The 20,631-nt window shown below is 44.4% G+C and overlaps 2 pseudogenes; one reads left to right on the forward strand and one right to left on the reverse strand.

Moving 5' to 3' along the window:
* Window positions 1-2,966: 2,966 nt before the first annotated feature.
* LOC148914846 (secreted RxLR effector protein 161 pseudogene) lies at window positions 2,967-4,580 on the forward strand (annotated as a pseudogene).
* Window positions 4,581-5,926: 1,346 nt separating this feature from the next.
* On the reverse strand, window positions 5,927-20,581 carry LOC148914847 (putative LRR receptor-like serine/threonine-protein kinase At3g47570; annotated as a pseudogene).
* Window positions 20,582-20,631: the final 50 nt, after the last annotated feature.

The following is a 20,631-nucleotide window of genomic DNA, read 5'->3' on the forward strand; positions in this document are numbered from 1 at the left end:
TTGCTGGATTATGCTTGTGCAAAAGCTATTCTAATTGAAGTACAAGAGATAATGGAATTCCTAATTCTATATGGATTGAAACAACTGATTCTAATGCAACTAGAACACTCGACAGCTCCTTGATGGGAAAGGCTTTCGAGTGATGCATATTTATAGAGGTCCCTTCTCTAGCAACATCTCACGCTAAACACAGCTCTCACCCCATCTAGAGAAATAGCATTACAGTGTTGCATAGAGAAGAAGATCATCTACAACCAAGACGTCAGACCAAGGTTAGTGTTAAGCTATGAAAGTCTAGTTAAGATTAACATGTGGTATCAGAGCTCTAGGCTTTTGTTTCTTAATCTAATCCAAGCTTTAGATAAAATCTGCATAAACGTTTTCTGTTTTAATTAAAATCACAGTTATATGAATTTTCAAGTAGTTTTCATATCTTATTTGTTTAAGTATGATCAAGGGCATAAAGTATTACTGCTCGATCACACTGCAAAAGGCTTTTGATCTAGTTTTGGGATCTACTATGCAGATTGAGTAAGCCACATCTACTCAGTTTGTATGAGAGATCTTGAAACGATAGTTTGGTCAAAAATTGCATCAATATAAGTAGCCTTATGTATTTTTCTCCATCCACGAATGGGAATTGTATAGAATGATAACGATATTGATGGAACAATCTGGACAATAGACTGCACAAATTAGCAAGCTTCTGTACATCCACAGATGTGAGATTTCTTGCGCATGAAGTTTTGTGCAGTTTGCTATTTGGGATTTTGGAATATGGCTTTTCTAAACCCACAGGTGTAAAATGACATATTTAAGTAAAGTTTTGGGGACAGTTTGTTGATTTGATTTTATAAAAATCTCCACAGTGAACCACAACACCATTGAAACTCTAACTAGATCAAATTACCAGAAATGGAAGCAGGATCTAGAAATATCCCTTGGTTTTCTAGACTATGATTGATTTTGTTCTCGAAGAAGATCCCGCTCAAGAGCCTGCTACAGATGCTTTTGCAGAAATCAAGACTAATTTGCTAAATGGAATAAAGTAAATAAGATGGCTATAGTGATTATGCAAAGAGCTATGGCATCATCAGTAAAAGGTAGCATTCCCAAGTCAAAAAATGCTAAGCAATACTATGAGGCAAATGCACAGAGGTTTAAGGAATCTAAGAAAGCAGTCAAAAGCACATTGCTGAACAAGTTGATCGACATGAAGTATGATGGACAAGGCTATTTGAGGGCTCATATTCTGAATATGATTGACATAGGAACCAAATTGCAGGAATTAGAGATGACAGTTGATGAGGACATGATCGTGCATTTTGCTTTGAACTCATTACCAAAGGATTACAAGTCTCTTAGAGAAACCTACATTGCTCAGAAGGAATACTGGACATTAAATGATCTGATCACCATTCGTGTTCAACAGGAACACAACATCATAAGAGAAAAAGAAGCAAAAATGGTAAACATGATCCAGACCAAAGAGAAAAAGGAAACCAAGCACAATGCAATGATTGGAAGGCAGCAATACTAAAAAGTATCTAAAGCCATCAACTAGGATGAAATGTTTCTTCTGCAAGAAACCAGGGCACATGAAGAAAGAATGCAGGAAGTACGAAAAATGGTTGGATAAGCAGAAAACTAAAGGTAACAGTGAACATATTCTAGTTTGTTTTGAATCAAATTTGGTTGTTTTCTCACATGATTCATGGTGGCTAGATAGTGGTGCTTCTATTCACGTAGCTAACTCTTTGCAGGGATTCACAAGGAAGAGGCTGCCAAGCAAGGATGAAGTGAAGGTGTTCGTTGGCAATGGAGAAAAAGTTCAAGTAGAATTCATAGGAGCAGTTAGAATTGAATTAGATTTTAGTTTTGTTTTGGGGTTAGATGAAGTTGTTTACATTCCTTCTATGAAGAAAAGTTTAATATCAGTTACTAGACTTGTACAATCAAAGTTCAAATTGAATTTTGATGGAACTGGTTGTTCTATTTTCAAGAATAAAGAGTTAATTAGCAAAGCAAGGCTCATCGATGGAATGTTTCAATTAAATTGCAAAAGAACTGAATTGGAAGTTAACACTGGGCAAACCAAAACAAGTAATGAAGTCTCCTATAAACTATGGCATAAAAGACTTGGCCATATCTCAAGAGAAAGGATTAATCATCTATGCAAAGAATCAATCTTGCCACCAATGAATCATGACAGTCAAAATGAAATATGCATTGAATGTGTCAAAGGGAAATTGACAAATTTAAGAAAAAAAGGGGAGCCATAGGAAGCAAAGGTGTCTTGGAACTCATTCACACAGATATATGTGGTCATTTTCCTCCAACTCATGAAGGATTTACCTACTTCATAACTTTCACAGACGATTTCTCAAGGTTTGGACATGTTTATCTCATAAAAGAAAAATCAAGTGCCTTAGACATGTTCAAAATTTACAAAGCTGAAGTAGAAAATCAACTAAACCTTAAAATTAAAGTAGTTCGATTGGATAAAGGTGGAGAATACTACAGAAGGTTTGATGAGACTTGAAGAAATCCCAGAGCTTTTGCAAAATTCCTCTAGCAAGAAGGAATTATAGCTCAATACACAAATCTAGGCACTCCTCAACAAAATGAAATTTCAAAAAGAAGAAACAGAACATTGAAAGACATGATAAGAAGCATGATGAGCTGTGCAAACTTACCAATATTCCTTTAGGGAGAAGCCTTGAAAACTGCCAATTAACCAGATCCCTAATGAGATTTGGAATGGAAGAAAACCTAGCCTAAAACATCTAAGAACTTGGGGTTGTAAAGCAGAAGCTAAACCTTATAATCCTGCAGAAAAGAAACCAGACCCCAAAACCATAAGTTGTCATTTTATAGGTTACCCTGAGAGAACCAAAGGCTACAGGTTTTACTGCCCTCATCACACTATGAGATTCATAGAGACATCAAGAGTAGTGTTTATAGAAATGGATGAAAAGAAAACTGCAGAAGAGAACTTCAGTTTTGATGAGATTACTGCAGGTAGTTTGACGTCACAAGATCCTGCAGAAGAAGCTGTAAGATTGCCTCAAACAAACTTTGACAACTTACAACTGGATTAGATTGAGGATACAGCCACAGATCACACTGAAACTGCAGAACCAATGCAGATGGATAATAATTAGATATTGCCAGCTGAAAACCAAGACACAATGCAAACAGAAGAAGGTGCAAAAATGCAACAAAACTCATAATTGAGAAGATCACATAGAATTAGAAGGCCTGCATTGACAGATGATTATCTTGTATATCTACAAGGAGCTGAGCATGATATAAATAGAATTGAGGATCCCATAACCTTCAAACAAGCCATGATGAGTGAAAAGAGTGATAATTGATGGGCAGCCATGAAATCAGAGTTGAATTCAATGGAGAAGAATGAAGTTTGGAAGCTTGTGACCTTACCTCAAGGTTGCAAACCAATAGGTTGTAAATGGGTGTTTAAGACAAAGAGAAACTCAAAAAGGCGGGTAGATAGGTATAAGGCAAGATTAGTTGCCAAAGGGTTTACACAAAAGGAAGGAATCGATTACAATGAGACTTTTTCACCAGTCTCAACCAAAGATTCATTAAGAATAATCATGGCATTAATGGCACAGTTCGATTTGCATTTGCATCAGATGGATGTTAAGATTGCATTCTTAAATAGGGACCTTGAAGAAGAGATTTACATGATGCAACCATAAGGTTTTTTTCAAGAAAAGGAGAAGAATTTGGTTTGTAAATAGCAAAAATCAATTTGTGGACTAAAGCAAGCCTCAAGACAATGGTACTTGAAGTTTAATAAGGTTGTAAAAGCATATGGATTCACAGAAAACACATTGGATGAATGCATATATATGAAGATCAGTGGGAGATATTTTAGCATTCTTGTTCTTTATGTGGATGACATTCTATTGGCTAGCACAAACCTCACCATGATACATGACTATAAACGTTTTATGTTCAAACACTTTGATATGACTGATATGGTAGAAGCAAGCTATGTTTTGGGCATAGACATAAGCAAAAATCGAGAGAAAGGTTTGCTTGGATTATCACAGAGATCTTACATAGAGAAGGTGCTTAAAAGGTTCAATATGTAGGATTGTGCATGCAATGATGTTCCCATTGCAAAAGGTGATAAATTGAGCACTAAGCAGGCACCTAAAATTGAACAAGAAAGGCTTAAAATGGCTGACAAACCTTATGCTTCACTAGTAGGAAGTCTAATGTATGCACAGGTGCGCACAAGACTTGATCTGGCCTTTGCAGTTAGCATGTTAGGGAGATTTCAATCTAATCATGGACAAGCACATTGGGTTGCAGGGAAAAAAGTAATGAGATACTTGCAAAGAACAAAGGACTGCAAGCTAGTATTGAAAAGAAGTGAGCAGTTGGAATTACGAGGATTTATAGATGCAGATTTTGGAGGATGTCAAGACACATTAAAATTCACATTTGGTTTTGTGTTTATGTTTGGAGGAGCTGTAGTTTCGTGGAGAAGCATCAAACAGCCTCTTACAGCTGGTTCTACAATGCTTGATGAATTTCTAGCCTGATATGAAGCCACTTCACAGGCTATGTGGTTAAGGAATTTCATCATCAGCTTAAGTGTGGTGGAATCAATACACAAGCCTATCCAACTATGGAATGACAAGAGTGCAGCAGTGACATTTGCTAATGGAAACAAAAGAACAAGAGGCTCAAGGCAGTTGGATGTGAAATTCATAATTGTCAAGGAGAAAATCAGTCAAAGATACACCACCATAGATCACATAGGAATAGATCAAATGATTGTAGATCCACTTACTAAGGGAGTACCAAACGATGTTTTCCATAGACATGTTTCTAGTATGGGATTGATAGCTGACATGGATGTCTAAATCAGTGGGTGCTTGTTTTTGTTTCAAACAATTGTTTGTTTTTCTGTAGTTTCGATGATGTTGATACAGTTTTGGTTCAAATTAAAGTTAATTTTATTTTAAGATTCTGTTGTTATGTTTTGAAAACACATGAATAAAATTCAGCAACATTGCTAACTTAAAGAAGTTGTGCATGGTAATGTATTCTGGACAGTGAACACAATAAGACCTTGGTAGTCAAAACTAGGACATTGAACAAACATGGTAATATCTTAGCTTTTTACAGTATATCATGTTGTTATGTTGTTTAATCTTGGTCGAAGCTTATGTGGCTTTAAAGGGTGATGAGTGTGGTTATAAAGACCTTGAAGTACAAGATATTCATAGAACTCCTGATAACCCCTCCTCATGCTTTACAGTTGATAATTGCTTAGTGGGAATTATTTTGAGTCATATTTCACAAGGCCTAATCTATGCAAACACTCTTATGATTAATCGACCAAGTGGGAGAATGTAAGACAACCTTTTGTCTTAACCACGAATTGTGGTCTTCTAATCAAATAAGGACTCGAGAGGTTGGCATGATTAGGAAATAGACTCAGACTTATTGAATTATTCTTATCAGTCATATCCCTTCTCTAGCAACAACTCAAGCTAAACACAGCTCTCACCCCATATAGAGAAATAGCAGTACAGTGTTACATAGAGAAGAAGATCCTCTACAGCCAAGATGTCAGACCAAGGTTAGTGTTAAGCTATGAAAATCTAGTTAAGATTAACAATAGCAAGAGCAAGGCAATGTGCAAAGAAATAGAAGAAAAGAAAAGGAAACATAATGTGAATCAAAATGTCTTCTATTTTCCAAATGAAATGAAAAATACAAAGCATTTAGTTGTAGTTGAGTGAGGGAGAGACTAAGAAGAGCATAAACGATGTAAAAGTATTCTTCATTCTTCCCTATAGAATACTGCCTTACATGATGTCACATACATATATGATACACAAACATCCTTATTAAAATAATCTGTTGCACAAAGATGAGCTTATAATCTGTTGCACATTGATGAGCTTAATGAGTCTCTAATTGACTTTATTTTGTTCACAATGACATTCACAAGCATCTGCTCTCCTTGTGATATTACAGACATGAAAGTCCTATCTTCATCACTGAAACCAAACACTTCTCCAATCTTCTTTCTTGAACTGGGTCGCGATCCCGATTTCTTGTACTTGGTCTTTCTTGCATGTCATCGCCATGTTTGTCATCATTACCCACCGCATCATCTCTTTCAAGGAGCAATGAAGGGTCTGCTAAATCAAAGGCATGGTCAGGCAACGCAGCATTAGTGAATTGGTGAATACTTAGACTATCTCTAAACATGTCATCCATAGCTCTTTCTCCAGTGAACAATCCTAGCAACAATATTCCGTAGCTATAAATAGTTCCCAGTATGGACACTTGGCCTCACATGCCATACTATGCCATTATATACGTATACATATATTAAAGTGTCGGATTCGGATCCTCTGCTCTAATTTTCTCTGTCATGATCTACTTTATTTTCGTTCTCCATACGCCACCTCATTAAAATTGAATCTAAGGGATTTAAAAGTTGACACATCATCCTAAAATAAAAAACCAATTTACTCCTAATTAAAAAAGAAAAAAAAAACCTAACACCTAACTAACGAGATAGTTAACGTCCAAAGCTGTATTTCTTCTTCTTCTTCTTCTAAGTTCCTCTCTTTTTTTCTTCTTCTTCTCCTTTTTTTCTCCTTTTTGTATAAAGATTGTTGCTTTTGGTGGAGGAATTAAATTATGGGTACCTAAGCAATATTAGAAATGTAAGCCTTTGATTAATTCATGGGTTTTCATTTTCTGGAGCTTTTCTTATTCCTTTGCTATGAAGAACGAAATAGAGAGATTCATAATTTATGTTGGGTTTTGTTATGGTGTGTAGTTTGTCAAAGATGGTTTTGTTTTCAATGGATTTTCATAGTGATGCTTATTGCTTTGTGATGGTGGCGCAAGAAGGTGGGGCAAAAAGGAGAAGAGGACAGAACGTGTAGCAAGAAGTGAAAAAGAGAAGAGGACAGAAGTGAAGAACAAGAAGAAGAAAAAAACAGCTTTGGACATTAACTATCATGTTAGTTGGGTGTTAGGTTTTTATTTTATTTTATTTATTTTTAAATTTTTAATTAGTGGTAAATTGGGTTTTGGTTTTAGGATGATGCGTCAACTTTTAAATCTATTAGATTAAATTTTAATGAGGTGGCGTATGGAGAATAAAAGTAAAGTAAATCGTGGCAGAGAAAATTAGAGCAGAGGATTCGGATATGACACTTTAATATCTGTATATTTATATAATGGCATAGTATGGCGTGAGAGGCCAAGTTTCCATGCTGGGAACTACATATTTATAGCTACGGAATATTGTTGCTATTCACTGGAAAAAGACCAAAGGATGACATGTTTAGAGATGGTCTATGTAATCACCAATTCACTAACGCAGCGTTGCCTGACCATGCGTTTGATGTAGCAGACCCTTCATTGCTCCTTGAAAGAGATGATGCGGAGGGTAATTGTGGTAACCAAATTAAATCAAAACCCTAGGTCAAATAATTCATTCCATTTGGGGATTATTTGACCTAATTGGGAATTAATCAACCTAATTGGGAGTTACTCAATTTAATTGGGGGTTACCCAATTAAATTGAAGCTTACCTAATTGGGTTAAGAATTGATTCCTAATTCCTACCCCGATTCTCAATTAAATAAGGAGTTACCTAATTGAAATGGGATTTGATTTGATACCTACCACAATTAGAGATTTGATTTACCCTAATAAATGAAATCCCTAATTAATCAAATCAATTCCATAAAGGGGAGGAATAATTCCCTTCCATCTACGGAATTATTCCTCTAAAACCCTAGCCTCCAAGACCATTATAAAAGCATAGCCACACACAAGGGTGGAGGTACGTCTAAATTCCTACCGAAACTCTGCAGAAATCATTTCTCACAAACCCTAGCCACCACTTTCTTTCTCTCCCTTACACAAGGCTCCGGCCACCACACACGGCTCCGCCACCCGGTTTTCCTTGAAATACCTTACCTAACTTAGGCATCGGAGGGCCTTTGCCCAACACCCCCTTTTACTCCGATCTGTTTTGCAGGGAGAAAGAGAAGCGGAGAAGACGAAGGAATCTTTGACGAATATTCTCGTGGGGAAAATCATTCCCTCCAAATTGGTGCTTTCGTTGAGAGCACGAGTTATACTCAACGCGTGCTCAAGGAATCCGTTCCTCCTATTTTCCAATCCACCGAAGCCTTCCAAACAACCATGGTTGGAAGCATGAAGACGAGAGGCAAAACCGCCGCGATGGCTAGATCCGCGACGGCCCAAAGCCACTCCACCCACGGTCCCGCAATCGACATGGTGGCACCACCACCTCTCACCACCGCACCGGCCACCGCCGCCGAATATGGTGGAACCTCTCATCAAGGTGGGCTTGTTACCACCGCCAACTTAGGCCCGATCTTGGAGCAACTTCAAGCGATCCCTTCATTGCCTCCACGCTCGACACACGCTCCCGCGCACACCTCCAATGAAACCCTAGCCCGTGTGCAATTGGGCTCCACACACTTCTCTCCTCCTGATCCACGAAGTCAAGCAGACCTTAGTCTGAGAGTTGACCAGCTAGCTCAGAGAATGGACTACCAAAGCGATCTGATGAGGCAACTCCTCCACCAAATCAGCTTGGCTCAAAACCTTGGCCTTGGACAACTAGGCGAAGAGAGAAGGACGAACGAACGCACCGGCAGGCAGCTCAACGGGTACCCAGCAGGTCAAGCAGGAGTAGGCGGACAAGGCGAGGACAACAACTTGATCGGCTGCCGACATGTCACGAGCATCCGTGAGCCCCACTCGGAGCAGATTAAGTTCGAGGAACAACATGCGCGAGAGGCCGGGCCCACGACTTGACGTCCACGCCCGCTTGGGACCGCAGGGAAATGTACTTCAAAGGCTAGGCCCCAGGGAGGACAATCGGACAACCATCGCAACGAGGGTCATGAAGAAAGACGCTCGGCTGTCCACTCGCGAGACGAATGTTCACGAGAGGCTACGTCCCAGGGTGGTCAGCGGATAATCCTCACAATGAGGACCACGAGGAAGGGCGCTCCGCTGCTTACTCACGAAGAGGCGGCTCGCGTCGACAAGCTATGGAGAATCTCTCGCAAGCGCGAGTCCACGCAACACACCGCCCAGCGCGCAGACAAGAACATCGACCCTCGCACACCCGGCAGAGGTCACCAACGCGTCGCCGATCGCGAAGGTCGCCAACATGATCGACCTCAATGTGTGTGGAGGGCGTTGAAAAGCTTATGACTTCAAGGTCCGAAGATGGTGGGAACCTCGACGATGCACTACGCAAGGAGATCGACCAGGCAAACTCCACACCTTTCACCGCCAAAATCGAGCACGGTTTGCTCCCGGCGATTCTCAAGCCTTCGTTTATACACTTCAAAGGGGACTCCGATCCCGAGAGCCACCTAAAACACTTCAAAAGTGTCATGATCCTCCACAAGGCCGACGACGCGTTGATGTGCAAGGTATTCGTAGTGACCTTGCGAGGAGCAGCACAAGATTGGTTCCACACCCTGCCATCCGGGTCGATCAATGCAGCTTCAAGGAGTTGGCTTACGTCTTCACCAAAGAGTACACCTCTTACCGAAGGCGATCAAGAAGAACCACGACCACCTGTACAACCTCGCAAGAAGTCCGACGAATCCCTTCGAGATTACATCAAGAGATTCAAAGCAGAAAAGGCCAACATTGTAGGATGCGATGGCCGAATCGCGTCATCGCCTTCAAGAAAGGCCTTCCGGTGAACACGACTTGTATCGCGGTGACTATCACTCGGCCAAACTCCGGCAAAGGTCTACGCGACCGCGGAACGCCACGCGCTACGGGATGACGATCGAATCGCCGCAAAAAAGTCTACTAAGCAGGAAGATCAACCAACTAAGCGGGCAGGTCAAAGAAGCGATGGATTTAGCAACAAGAACAAGGATAAGCGCAAGTCACACCCACAAGGAGACGCTGCAGCAGGAGAGAACTACACTAAGTTCAGCATCCCCATACATCAAATCTTAGCCCAAGTGAAAAACAAACCTTGGGTAAGAAGACCGCCACCCTTTAAAGGAGATCCAGACAAGAGGGATACTAGCAGATATTGTGCCTTCCATGGGACACATGGGCACACAACCAACAATTGCCTCGCTTGGAAAGCACACCTTGAAGAACTCGTGAGAGAAGGTCACTGCATGGAGTTCATCGCGAAGCAGGCCATCCAGCGAATTGAAGATCGAGACACCGCCAAGGAACCACCCCGGAAGGTCATAAGGATTAACACAATCCTAACCGACGCCTAAGGAGTCAGGGCTGACCGGCAAGGAAAAGAAGAGGAAGATCAAGCAGGCCGCTATGATCTTCCAAGTCTCGACTGGCCTTCTACCAGCAGAAGACGATCCTATAATCGGCTTCCAAAAGAAAGATCTGATCGGCCTCGACATGCCACATAATGATGCCCTTGTTGTCAGCATTCAAATCGCGCAGGCCATGGTCGACCGAATCCATGCAGACGAGGGCAGCGCAGCCAATATCCTACCGGTGGCGGTCATCGGCAGATGGGCTTGGAGGCAAAATCAACAAATCAGCGGCGGATCACGGCCGGCTTTAATGGTGCAACACGTTCACCGTGGGCACGATAGACCTCGGCGTCTATTCTTCACCAGTGCGCTTGCAAACATTCATGGTCATTGATGAGTCTCACCTAGCGGCATTCTGGGCGGACCATGGATTGGCAAGATCAGCGCCATCACCTCCGCCACACATCAGAAAATTCGGTACCCAATCCTGTGGCGGTGTCGGCCAAATCAGCGGCGATCGGGCAATGGCGAATATGCTCTGCCCAAGGGCTAAAGAAAAGCAAACAAGCGCAATTCCTCCCGTGAGCGAGGCGGATCAAGGAAGTTGAACAGCACCGAATCTTGCTATCTTATAGCAATCAATGCATCGAGGACCAAGCGAGCAAATTCGTCGAGGTCTTTCAAGAAGGATGGAAACACGAGGAAGACGCGTCGAGTTAATACCCCTGGATCCCTGATCGGCCGACAAAAAGCGCGGATTGGCTCGCGCTAAGCCCGAGCGAGAAGATGGAGCTTACCACCTTCCTCGAATAACAAAGATATGTTCGCATGGTCGCCGTCGGACATGCACGCATCGACCGAAAATCATCGCCACCGACTCCATGTTAACCCTACCGCAAGCCAATGGCACAAAGAGACGCAACTTCGCACCGGCGAGTCGCTATCATCGAGCCGAGATTGAAAAACTTCTAGCTGCCGGCTTTATTGAAGAGGTCTCCTACTCGAGTGGCTTGCCAACATGGTTCTAGTAGAGAAACAAGAGAAGGGCAAGTGGAGAGCGTATCGATTACACTGATCTCAACAAAGCATGCCCAAAAGACAACTTCCCATTACCGAGGATCGACCAACTCGTGGATTCCACTTGCAATCATTTGCTCGCCACTTCATGGACGCTTACTCCAGCTATAACCAAATCTTGATGCACACGGATGATAAGGCGAAAACTTCTTTCATCATCGAGAGAGGGACCTCTGCTACAAGGTCATGCCTTTTGGGTGAAGAACGCAGGAGCAACCTACCAAAGGTCAGTGAACAAAATCTTCAAGGAGCGGATCGGCAAAACTATGGAGGTGTACGTGGGCGACATGTGGTCAAGGCCCCAAAGCGTCACAGATCACCTCAAAAACCTCACCGAGGCATTCACTGCTCCGCCAGATGCTCGCATGAAGTTGAACCCAAGTAAATGCACATTTGGTGTATCCTCCGGCCGATTCTTGGGATACTTAGTCACACAACGAGGTATCGAGGCACACCCACGTATATTCTCGAGATGAAGTCGCCTTCCACAGTGAAGGAAATACAAAATCTGACGGGCAGAGCAGCGGCCCTCAACCGATTCCTCTCGAGATCAACCGACAAGTGCAAACCATTCTTCAAAGCTTTGAAGAAAGGACAAAGAGACAAATGGGATGAGGAGTGCGAAGTAGCTTTCCAGAGTTTGAAGACTTATCTCACTTCACCACCCCTGCTCTCAAAGCCCCTTGGTGAGGACTTGTTCGTGTACCTGGCAAAGTGTCCAACTCACACCAGCTCTCATTCGAGAAGAGCTGGGGGCCCAACATCCGGTATTCTACACGTCAAAAGCTCTCCTCGATGCAGAGACTCGTTACCCAAAATTGGAGAAACTCATTTTGGCTCTTGTAGTTTCCGCGAGAAAGCTACGACCCTACTACCAAGCTCATCGAGTCATCGTCATGACTGACTTTCCTTTGAGATCAATCTGCACACCGACGCTTCTCGACTCATGAAGTGGGCTATAGAGCTAAGCCAATATGACTTCATCTACCGGCCAAAAGCTGCAATAAAAGCCCAGGCTTTAGCAGACTTCGTGGTAGAGTTCACCCCATCGAAGAAGAGAAATTGGTCAACAAAAATAAGGAAAATTCAAGAGCAGATGAGACCTCCGCTAGACCTAGCCAACTTGGAGACACGTGGCGATTGCGGGTAGACGGAGCGTCAAACCAAAAGGAGCTGGAGCGGGTGTCGTCATCATCACCCCGGATGGAACCTTGTTGGAGCAAGCTATCACGCTTGGCTTCCCGGCCTCGAATAACGAGGCGAATACGAGGCACCTTGCTCGTCGGCCTACGCTTGTCGAAGGAACTCGCAATTAAGAAGCTAGCCATTTACTCAGATTCCCAGCTGATCGCGAATCAAGCCTCAGGAGAATACATGGCGAAGCACCCAAGGATGATCTTGTACCTTGACAAAGTCCAGGAGCTGTTGAAGGCATTTCCTACCTTCACCATCCAACAAGTACCCCGGCAGAGAACGCACATGCGGATGCACTAGCCGCCTAGGGTCGCGTTGGATACCCAGTTCAGACGCTCCATCCGGTTGAACACCTTGACCGGCCAAGCATTGAAGAAGTAGAGCCAATCGACACCATGCAGATTGACGAGGACCCTAGCTGGCAAGACCCCATCATTGACTACTTAGCGAATGGAAACCTTCCCGCGGACAAGTCAGAGGCTAGGAAGGTCAACGAAGGCCGCGAGATACTACATGCACGACAACAAGCTCATTCGCAGATCATACTCCGGCCCTCACCTTACCTGCATAAAATACCCTCAAACACTTGAGGTCCTCTGCAAAATTCACGGACGGCGAATGTGGCAGCCACTGCGGGTAGGTCACTCACCCGAAGGCTCTAAACATAGGCTACTCGGCCTACCATGCGCCACGACTCCTGAATATGTCAAAAGTGTGATCGTTGCCCGATACAAGCCGATCCCTAATTTGCCTGCCGAAGTTTACCATCCGCAAAACAGTCCATGGCCATTCATGCAATGGGCCATCGACTTAGTGGGTCCCTTGCCACCGGCGCCTGCCAAGAAAGAGATGATGATCGTCGCCACCGACTACTTCACTAAATGGATCGAGGCCGAAGCTCTATCATCTACTAAAGAAGCCGATGTGGAGCGATTCATCTAGAGAAACATCATCTGCCGATTTGGCTGCCCACAATCGTTGGTCACTGATAATGGCTCACAGTTCATTGGCAAGCATATCACCGCCTTCTTTGCGAAATACAAGATCAAACAACACCTGTCAACTCCGAGGTATCCACAAGGAAATGGGTAGGCCGAGGCATCCAACAAAGTCATATTGGACTGCTTGAAGAAGAGGCTAGAAGGCGCCGAAGGAAAATGGGTGGATGAACTCCCCGGAGTACTATGGGCTTATCGCACCACCAAGCGAAGGTCAACTGGTGAAACCCCATTCTCCCTCGCCTATGGGACGGAAGCAATCATCCCTCCTCACATTACAGTCCCCTCTATAAACCTCGAGGTGGGCAGTGTTGACAGAACTCCAAGCAAATGAGGCTCAACCTTGACCTACTTGAGGGCGAACGTGAGAATACCATTATCCGAGTTGCCTCCTACGGCATTGAAGTCTTACTACGACAAAGAGCTAAGGTCGATAGTTTCAACCAGGCGACCTCGTGCTAAGAAAGGCTTTCATCACCGCACCAAGACAAGGGTCGAAAAAGATGAATCCCAACTGGGAAGGCCCTTATGTGATCAGCCGGTGGGGGCAGAGGAAGCTACACATTGGACACCATGGATGGGAAGCAAATACCATGACAATGGAATGTTCACCATCTCCGAAAGTATTATCCATAATGCTTCCTCATGACTACTAGAAGTTTCAAGTTTTGTACTCAGTTATTTTCATTTTTGAATAAAGGACTGTAATCTTATGAATATCAATATAAGTTCAGTTTCTCATTCCAAAATGTCTTATCTGCCTACAAAACACAAACGAGTTGCCCATAAGCAGCGTCCTAAGGAGACGCAGGCGGCGACCAGCGTCGCCGGGAGCGCAGCCCGTAAGCGTCCTAAGGGAGACGCAGGTGCGCCGGAATTTCTTAAAGGAGGTCTCCATGCCTTGCGGGAATATCCGAGTTCCTATCCGTTTCTTAAGGGAGGCAGATAGACACATAGTTGCCCATAATCAGCGTCCTTCGGAGACGCAGGCGGCGACAAGGCATCCTAAGGGATGTGCGAGAATCGCCGGAGCCTCTTAAGGGGCCTAGCGCCGCCAACTTCCTAAGGGATGTGCGGGACACGCCCGGAGCCTCTTAAGGGGGCCCTGGCGCCGCCAACTTCTAAGAGATGTGCAGGACACGCCGGAGCCTCTTAAAGGGGCCCTGGCACTCGCCAACTTCCTAAGGGAAACCATCCTAAGGGATGTGCAGGACATGCCGGAGCCTCTTAAGGGAGGCCCTAGCGCTCGCCAACTTCCTAAGAAACCATCCTAACGGATGTGCAAGACACACCCGGAGCCTCTTAAGGGGGGCCCTGGCACTCGCCAACTTCCTAAGGGAAACCATCCTAAGGGATGTGCAGGACATGCCCGGAGCCTCTTAAGGGGGGCCCTGGCACTCGCCAACTTTCTAAGGGAAATCATCCTAAGGGATGTGCAGGACACGCCCGGAGTCCCTCAAGAGGGACCTTGGCACTCGCCAACTTCCTAAGAGAAAAACACCATACGAGATGTGCAGAATACGCTCGGAATCCCCCAAAGGGAACCCTATCACTCATAAATCTCCAAAGAAGAAGTGCAATCAAGATAGAAGCTGATTACTTAATAGTTCACATCCATAACAAGATGACCAATCGGCCAAGTTTAACAAAAAGAATATGGTCAAAAAGGACCAATTATTCTAAACAAGAAAGCAAACTACAAAAGCTGAAAAGAAACAAAGAAGTCTTCATCTACTCCGAGGCGCCAGTAGGAGACCTATGAGTTGCAGCCTTTCGGCGTCCACTGATCGGCTATGCCTTCAAGCTTCATCCTGCTCGTAACATCTGCCATCATCTCATCTCGTGTCATCCTCCCCTCCATCCTCTCCAAGCTGCCTGCTCTTCAGTTCCTCCTTCCGCACGGGGTGAATCAGGCAGAGTGTCTCGATGTCTACATCTTCAATCGCATACAAGGGAGTAGTCTCATCCGCACAGTGCAGGTAGCCCAACTTGTACGCATCTATGATGGCTTCAGACTTGGATTTTTCTGTGGACTTGTGGTATGCATGAAATCTAGCCAGGAGCTTGTCATAGCTAAGGGAGATGTCAGCATTCTTACGCTCAAGACTAAAGAAGGCATCTTTGCGGCTAACCAAATCAGTGGCAAGAGAGTTGAGCTCAGAATCCTTCTCGGTAAGGGAGCTTTTCAGCTCGGATATCATTGTCCTCAAATCATGCGTCTTCTTCTCATAACGGGCCTGCTCGGTGGCAAGATGGCTGGCCAATTCAGCATTCTTCTTCTCCACCGCTAAGCGAGTAAGAGGGCAACAGCAGATGAGTTCGAATGGTCTCTGCAGCAAAAATCAATCCTTTTTGGATCGATGGAATGTCGCTTCCCTTTGTTTTTCCAAGGAAAGGCTCGAGAAAGTGCCAAGATCGCCGGCCTGACGGATGTGATCAACCAGCTCGGCACATGAGGATGGGTTTGATAGGAAGTTCGTTTTGAGCGGATCGGACACGCATGCATCCCTGCAGGGCTAGACTTGTCCACCTTGGGATCAACCGCCGTCGCTGAAGAAGAACCCTTAGCCCGAGCAGATGACTCTCTCATCTTCCTAGCCTCCGCCAACTTCATCTCTAAAGGAGTCAATGATCTGAATCAACTCCACGCTTGACGCCCACGGTTCAACAAATTGGATCATAAGCGACCTCCCACTTCGATCTCCATCTTTCGACCGATGCGACTTGAACTTCGAGGAGGAATGTCTACATCTCTTTGGCGCTTTCAGCTGGGCCGGGCACAAGTGTCTCCACGAAGCAAATCATGTTTTCAAGCTTGTCCAGGAGGCTCAGGCAGAACATCCCGAGCACCGCGCATACCACCAACCTTCGTGCAATCTCCACCCACGAGATGCTTGATCCTGGTAGATGATGACGGAGTAGACCCCACTTGAGTCTTCTCAGCAGAAGGGAGCCTTGGCTTCTTCCTCGATGGAGACCCATTCTTGGCGTGCGAAGAAGTAGCTTCACTTACGGAAGATTTGGTAGCAGCCTTTCTCTTTGGTGGAGATTTGGCGAACACTCTTCCACGTAGGCGGATCGTCGGTCGGGACCATTTTGCTTCCACCTTTCGACATCCTCGGCAGGGGCAGACCACCATCTACCTCTCGGTACTCGCTCAATAACCAGCGCCACTCGCGAAACTTTTGAGGATGTTCAAAGCACGACGGACCTTAACCATATCTGGTCCAAGCTCCAATTGCTTGCTAATGTCATTCACTATAAGCAGAAGACAGAAGTTAGTCAACCACACTTTAAGAAATTCAAATAAAAAGGAACATATCAAAAGTCGCAAAAGACATACCATGGCAATAGGTGACGGGAACAAGTGGGCCGTTACGAACGTCGCCCTCCCACCGTCCGCTAACTTCCAACACGTCGTCATGCCAAGCGTGATCTCCCTGACTGAGACCGTCGAACAGCTTGGTCTTGTAGGTGCGAACTTGGGCATACCTGCTCAAAGTGCCTCACCTCGAAAAATAAAAGAACTCACGACCGTCACCTCAAGCGTGAAGAAACGGCTCGATTCTCGAAGCACATGATTGCCCGTAAACATTGGGAGTACAGCGGCTCGGAGTACACTCCATGGCACGAACACCTCCTTGAAGAACTTCGGCGGGAATTTGAAGCCCAAGGAAAAGTAAAAAGGACGGAAGGTAATGACCCTAGCGCCGGGATCATTCGCATCTACCAAAGGCTTGCTATCGGTCTAAGACTTGTAGCTTGACTCGCACGTCATCTGGAATGGCGGATGTGAAGGCAGCCCGCCATACGGAACTCAAGCATCGGTCGTCACGCGGTGCAAGTTGGCCACGAATTTCTTGCTAGGCACTAGGGAGCCTCCCCACAAGTATAAAGGTGCTTGAGAGCTTGGAGCCTTGCTACCGTCCCCGGAAGACATAGTTGGTCAACGAGTGGCTGCCAAAAAAGAAAGAATTCTACAAGTTAGAATATCTTGGAAAAATTCGCAAGTCGAAAAAAAAAAAAACAGCAGCAACAAAAATAAAATAAAGTTCGGCTGCTTGGATCATTAAGCTAAGAGAAGGACACCGGCGGTGCTCCAAAGACAGGCCCAAGTCGCACCAACACGGCCAGGCGCACTCCAATACCAAAGACGGAGGCCCACCTCCAGCTGCGCGGCCACGCGTCTTGCGCTAGGCCCATCGCGATCCCGCCCGCCCGCCGCTCCGGACCAAGACGTGGCGGCTTGCCTAGCGCAAGCCCACAACTCACGCTGGCCCAATTCCGCTCGGCTCAATGCAGCGGGCTGGAGCCTCAGACCTCAATTGAAGCCCAGCGACGCCGGCTCGAGCCCACCTCACATGCCAGGCTTAGGCACCTCCAGACCTCCATGCTCGAGCCCCAAAGCATGCAACTTCAAGCCTGCCATGCTCCAGCCCGTGGGCACATCTCACCAACCACGCCCCATGTCTCACAGCTCCAATGACCAACTAGAAGATACGGACCAAGATGCTAAAAGTCAGAGACACAAAAATTCTTCTAGGCTCATTACCTTGGATGGACAGCAAAGATGAAGTTTCAAGCACGCTGGGAAAGCCCTCCAAAGTTTCTCTCTCCCTCACTTACAAAATCGGTGGAATAGATTTTTTGATGTGAAGAATAGATTGGAGGAGCCCTACATTTATAAGGATCAAAATTCCTTGACCTACAAGGAATCGCAAACTCTTTCCAACTTGGGAGTTCATAAAATTGGCAAGTCAAATACCTCCTCTACTCAGGAGCCCAGGTCCACGAAGGAAGCCCGATTCTTTGGACAACCCAACGGAGCATTTACATCTCCTACATGCCACCATGCGCCATGCAGAAGCTGGGGGGCATTTGTGGTAACCAAATTAAATCAAAACCCTAGGTCAAATAATTCATTCCATTTGGGGATTATTTGACCTAATTGGGAATTAATCAACCTAATTGGGAGTTACTCAGTTTAATTGGGGGTTACCCAATTAAATTGAAGATTACCTAATTGGGTTAAGAATTGATTCCTAATTCCTACCCCGATTCTCAATTAAATGAGGAGTTACCTAATTGAAATGGGATTTGATTTGATACCTACCACAATTAGGGATTTGATTTACCCTAATAAATCAAATCCCTAATTAATCAAATCAATTCCATAAAGGGGAGGAATAATTCCCTTCCATCTACGGAATTATTCCTCTGAAACCCTAGCCTCCAAGACCATTATAAAAGCATAGCCACACACAAGGGTGGAGGTACGTCTAAATTCCTACTGAAACTCTGCAGAAATCATTTCTCACAAACCCTAGCCACCACTTTCTTTCTCTCCCTTACACAAGGCTCCGGCCACCACACACGGCTCCGGCCACCCGGTTTTCCTTGAAATACCTTACCTAACTTAGGCATCGGAGGGCCTTTGGCCAACACCCCCCGGGTGTGGTCCTTTTACTCCGATCTGTTTTGCAGGGAGAAAGAGAAGCGGAGAAGACGAAGGAATCTTTGTGAATATTCTCGTGGGGAAAATCATTCCCTCCAGTAATGATGACAGACATGGTGGTGACATGAAAGAAAGACCGAGTACAAGAAATCGGGATAGCGACCCAGTTCAAGAAAGAAGACCGGAGAAGTGTTTGGTTTCAGTGATGGAACCCTTTAACCCAGTTGACATATTGTTTGACTGTGGGAGGGATCATTTGATGTTTCCAAAAGGAACCTTGCTAAACCAAAATCACCAACATGGGCTACCAACCATATCCTCATCAAGAAGAACATATATTTTGCTTGCCTTTAGATCACAATGAACAATGGCCGCTTCACAAATGGTGATGGAGGTAATCTAAAACAGAAGCCACATCAATAGCAATGTTCATTCTTTGGACAGCACCCAAGCTCTTAATTTTCCATTGCTCGTTAGCTCTTGGATACAACCATGAGTCTAGACTTTCATTTTCCATGTACTTGAAAACTAGACTTTTGAACTCATTACCCAGATTATCGATGCTTCAGCAGGCAGTTAAGATCTTAAGAAGATTACAATGCCTTATACTTCTTAAAGCTTTGCGTTCATCAATGAAACTCTTGAAAGATCCTTGTTATTGAAGGTTTAATACCTTAACAGAAACTATTGTTCCATCTCTAGGGATTACTCCTTTGTAAAGAGAACCAAAACTTCCTGAACCAGTCAGGTTGTCCATAGAGAACCCCATTAGCTGATTCAAGGAGTTCAGAGTAAGAGACACCCGATTTCCAATCCTTATAAGAACGTGAAAGTTACTGGTCCACCTCGTGACATTTTCACCTTTGAATATATAGCAATGGAACATGACATAGCAATTATGAACGCAAATGCACAAGCTATAAGGATGACTACTTTTTGGGAAAATGGTCTTTGAGATGAATGGGGCTTTACCTTGGGGCAGGCAGGTAGAAGGAATTATGAGACGCCACCACAAAGCCTAACATTTCCAAAAATTGAGACACCACTTGCATTTGTAAAAACCCCTTCTCTAGGCAATTCACCCTCGAAATTATTATGAGAAAGATTGAGAAGCTTACGAACTCGAAATTTGCCAAGAAATTCAGGAAGCTGCCTGGATAATTTGTTGCGGGAAAGATCTATTTCTTTCTTCCAAGCCTCTTAAGTCTTTAAGAGATTGAGGAATTTTTCATCAAATTGATTACTTTCCAAATGTAAGCGTGCCAAACTAGTACATATGCCACGGGCCATGGGTGTATCACCTGATAACTTGTTTCTGATACATCTAGCTCCATGAGATTTGCCAAATCACCCACTTCATATGGTAGTGAACCAATCTAAGAATTGTTAAACATTGTCAAAGAAATTGAAAGAGATGAGATCCCAACAAGTTCTTTAGGTATGGTTCCAGTTAGATTATTAATAGAAAAGTTAAGTACCTGTAGATTTTGGCAGTTTCCAAGAGTTGAAGTTATACTTCCTTCTAACCTGTTATTCTCCATGGAGAGCAGTGTTAACAAAGTCAAGTTACCCAGGAGGATGGGATTGGCCC

This window comes from Prunus mume, linkage group LG8 (assembly GCF_029339155.1).
Source record: "Prunus mume cultivar Tortuosa linkage group LG8, ASM2933915v1, whole genome shotgun sequence".
Taxonomy (NCBI): domain Eukaryota; kingdom Viridiplantae; phylum Streptophyta; class Magnoliopsida; order Rosales; family Rosaceae; genus Prunus; species Prunus mume.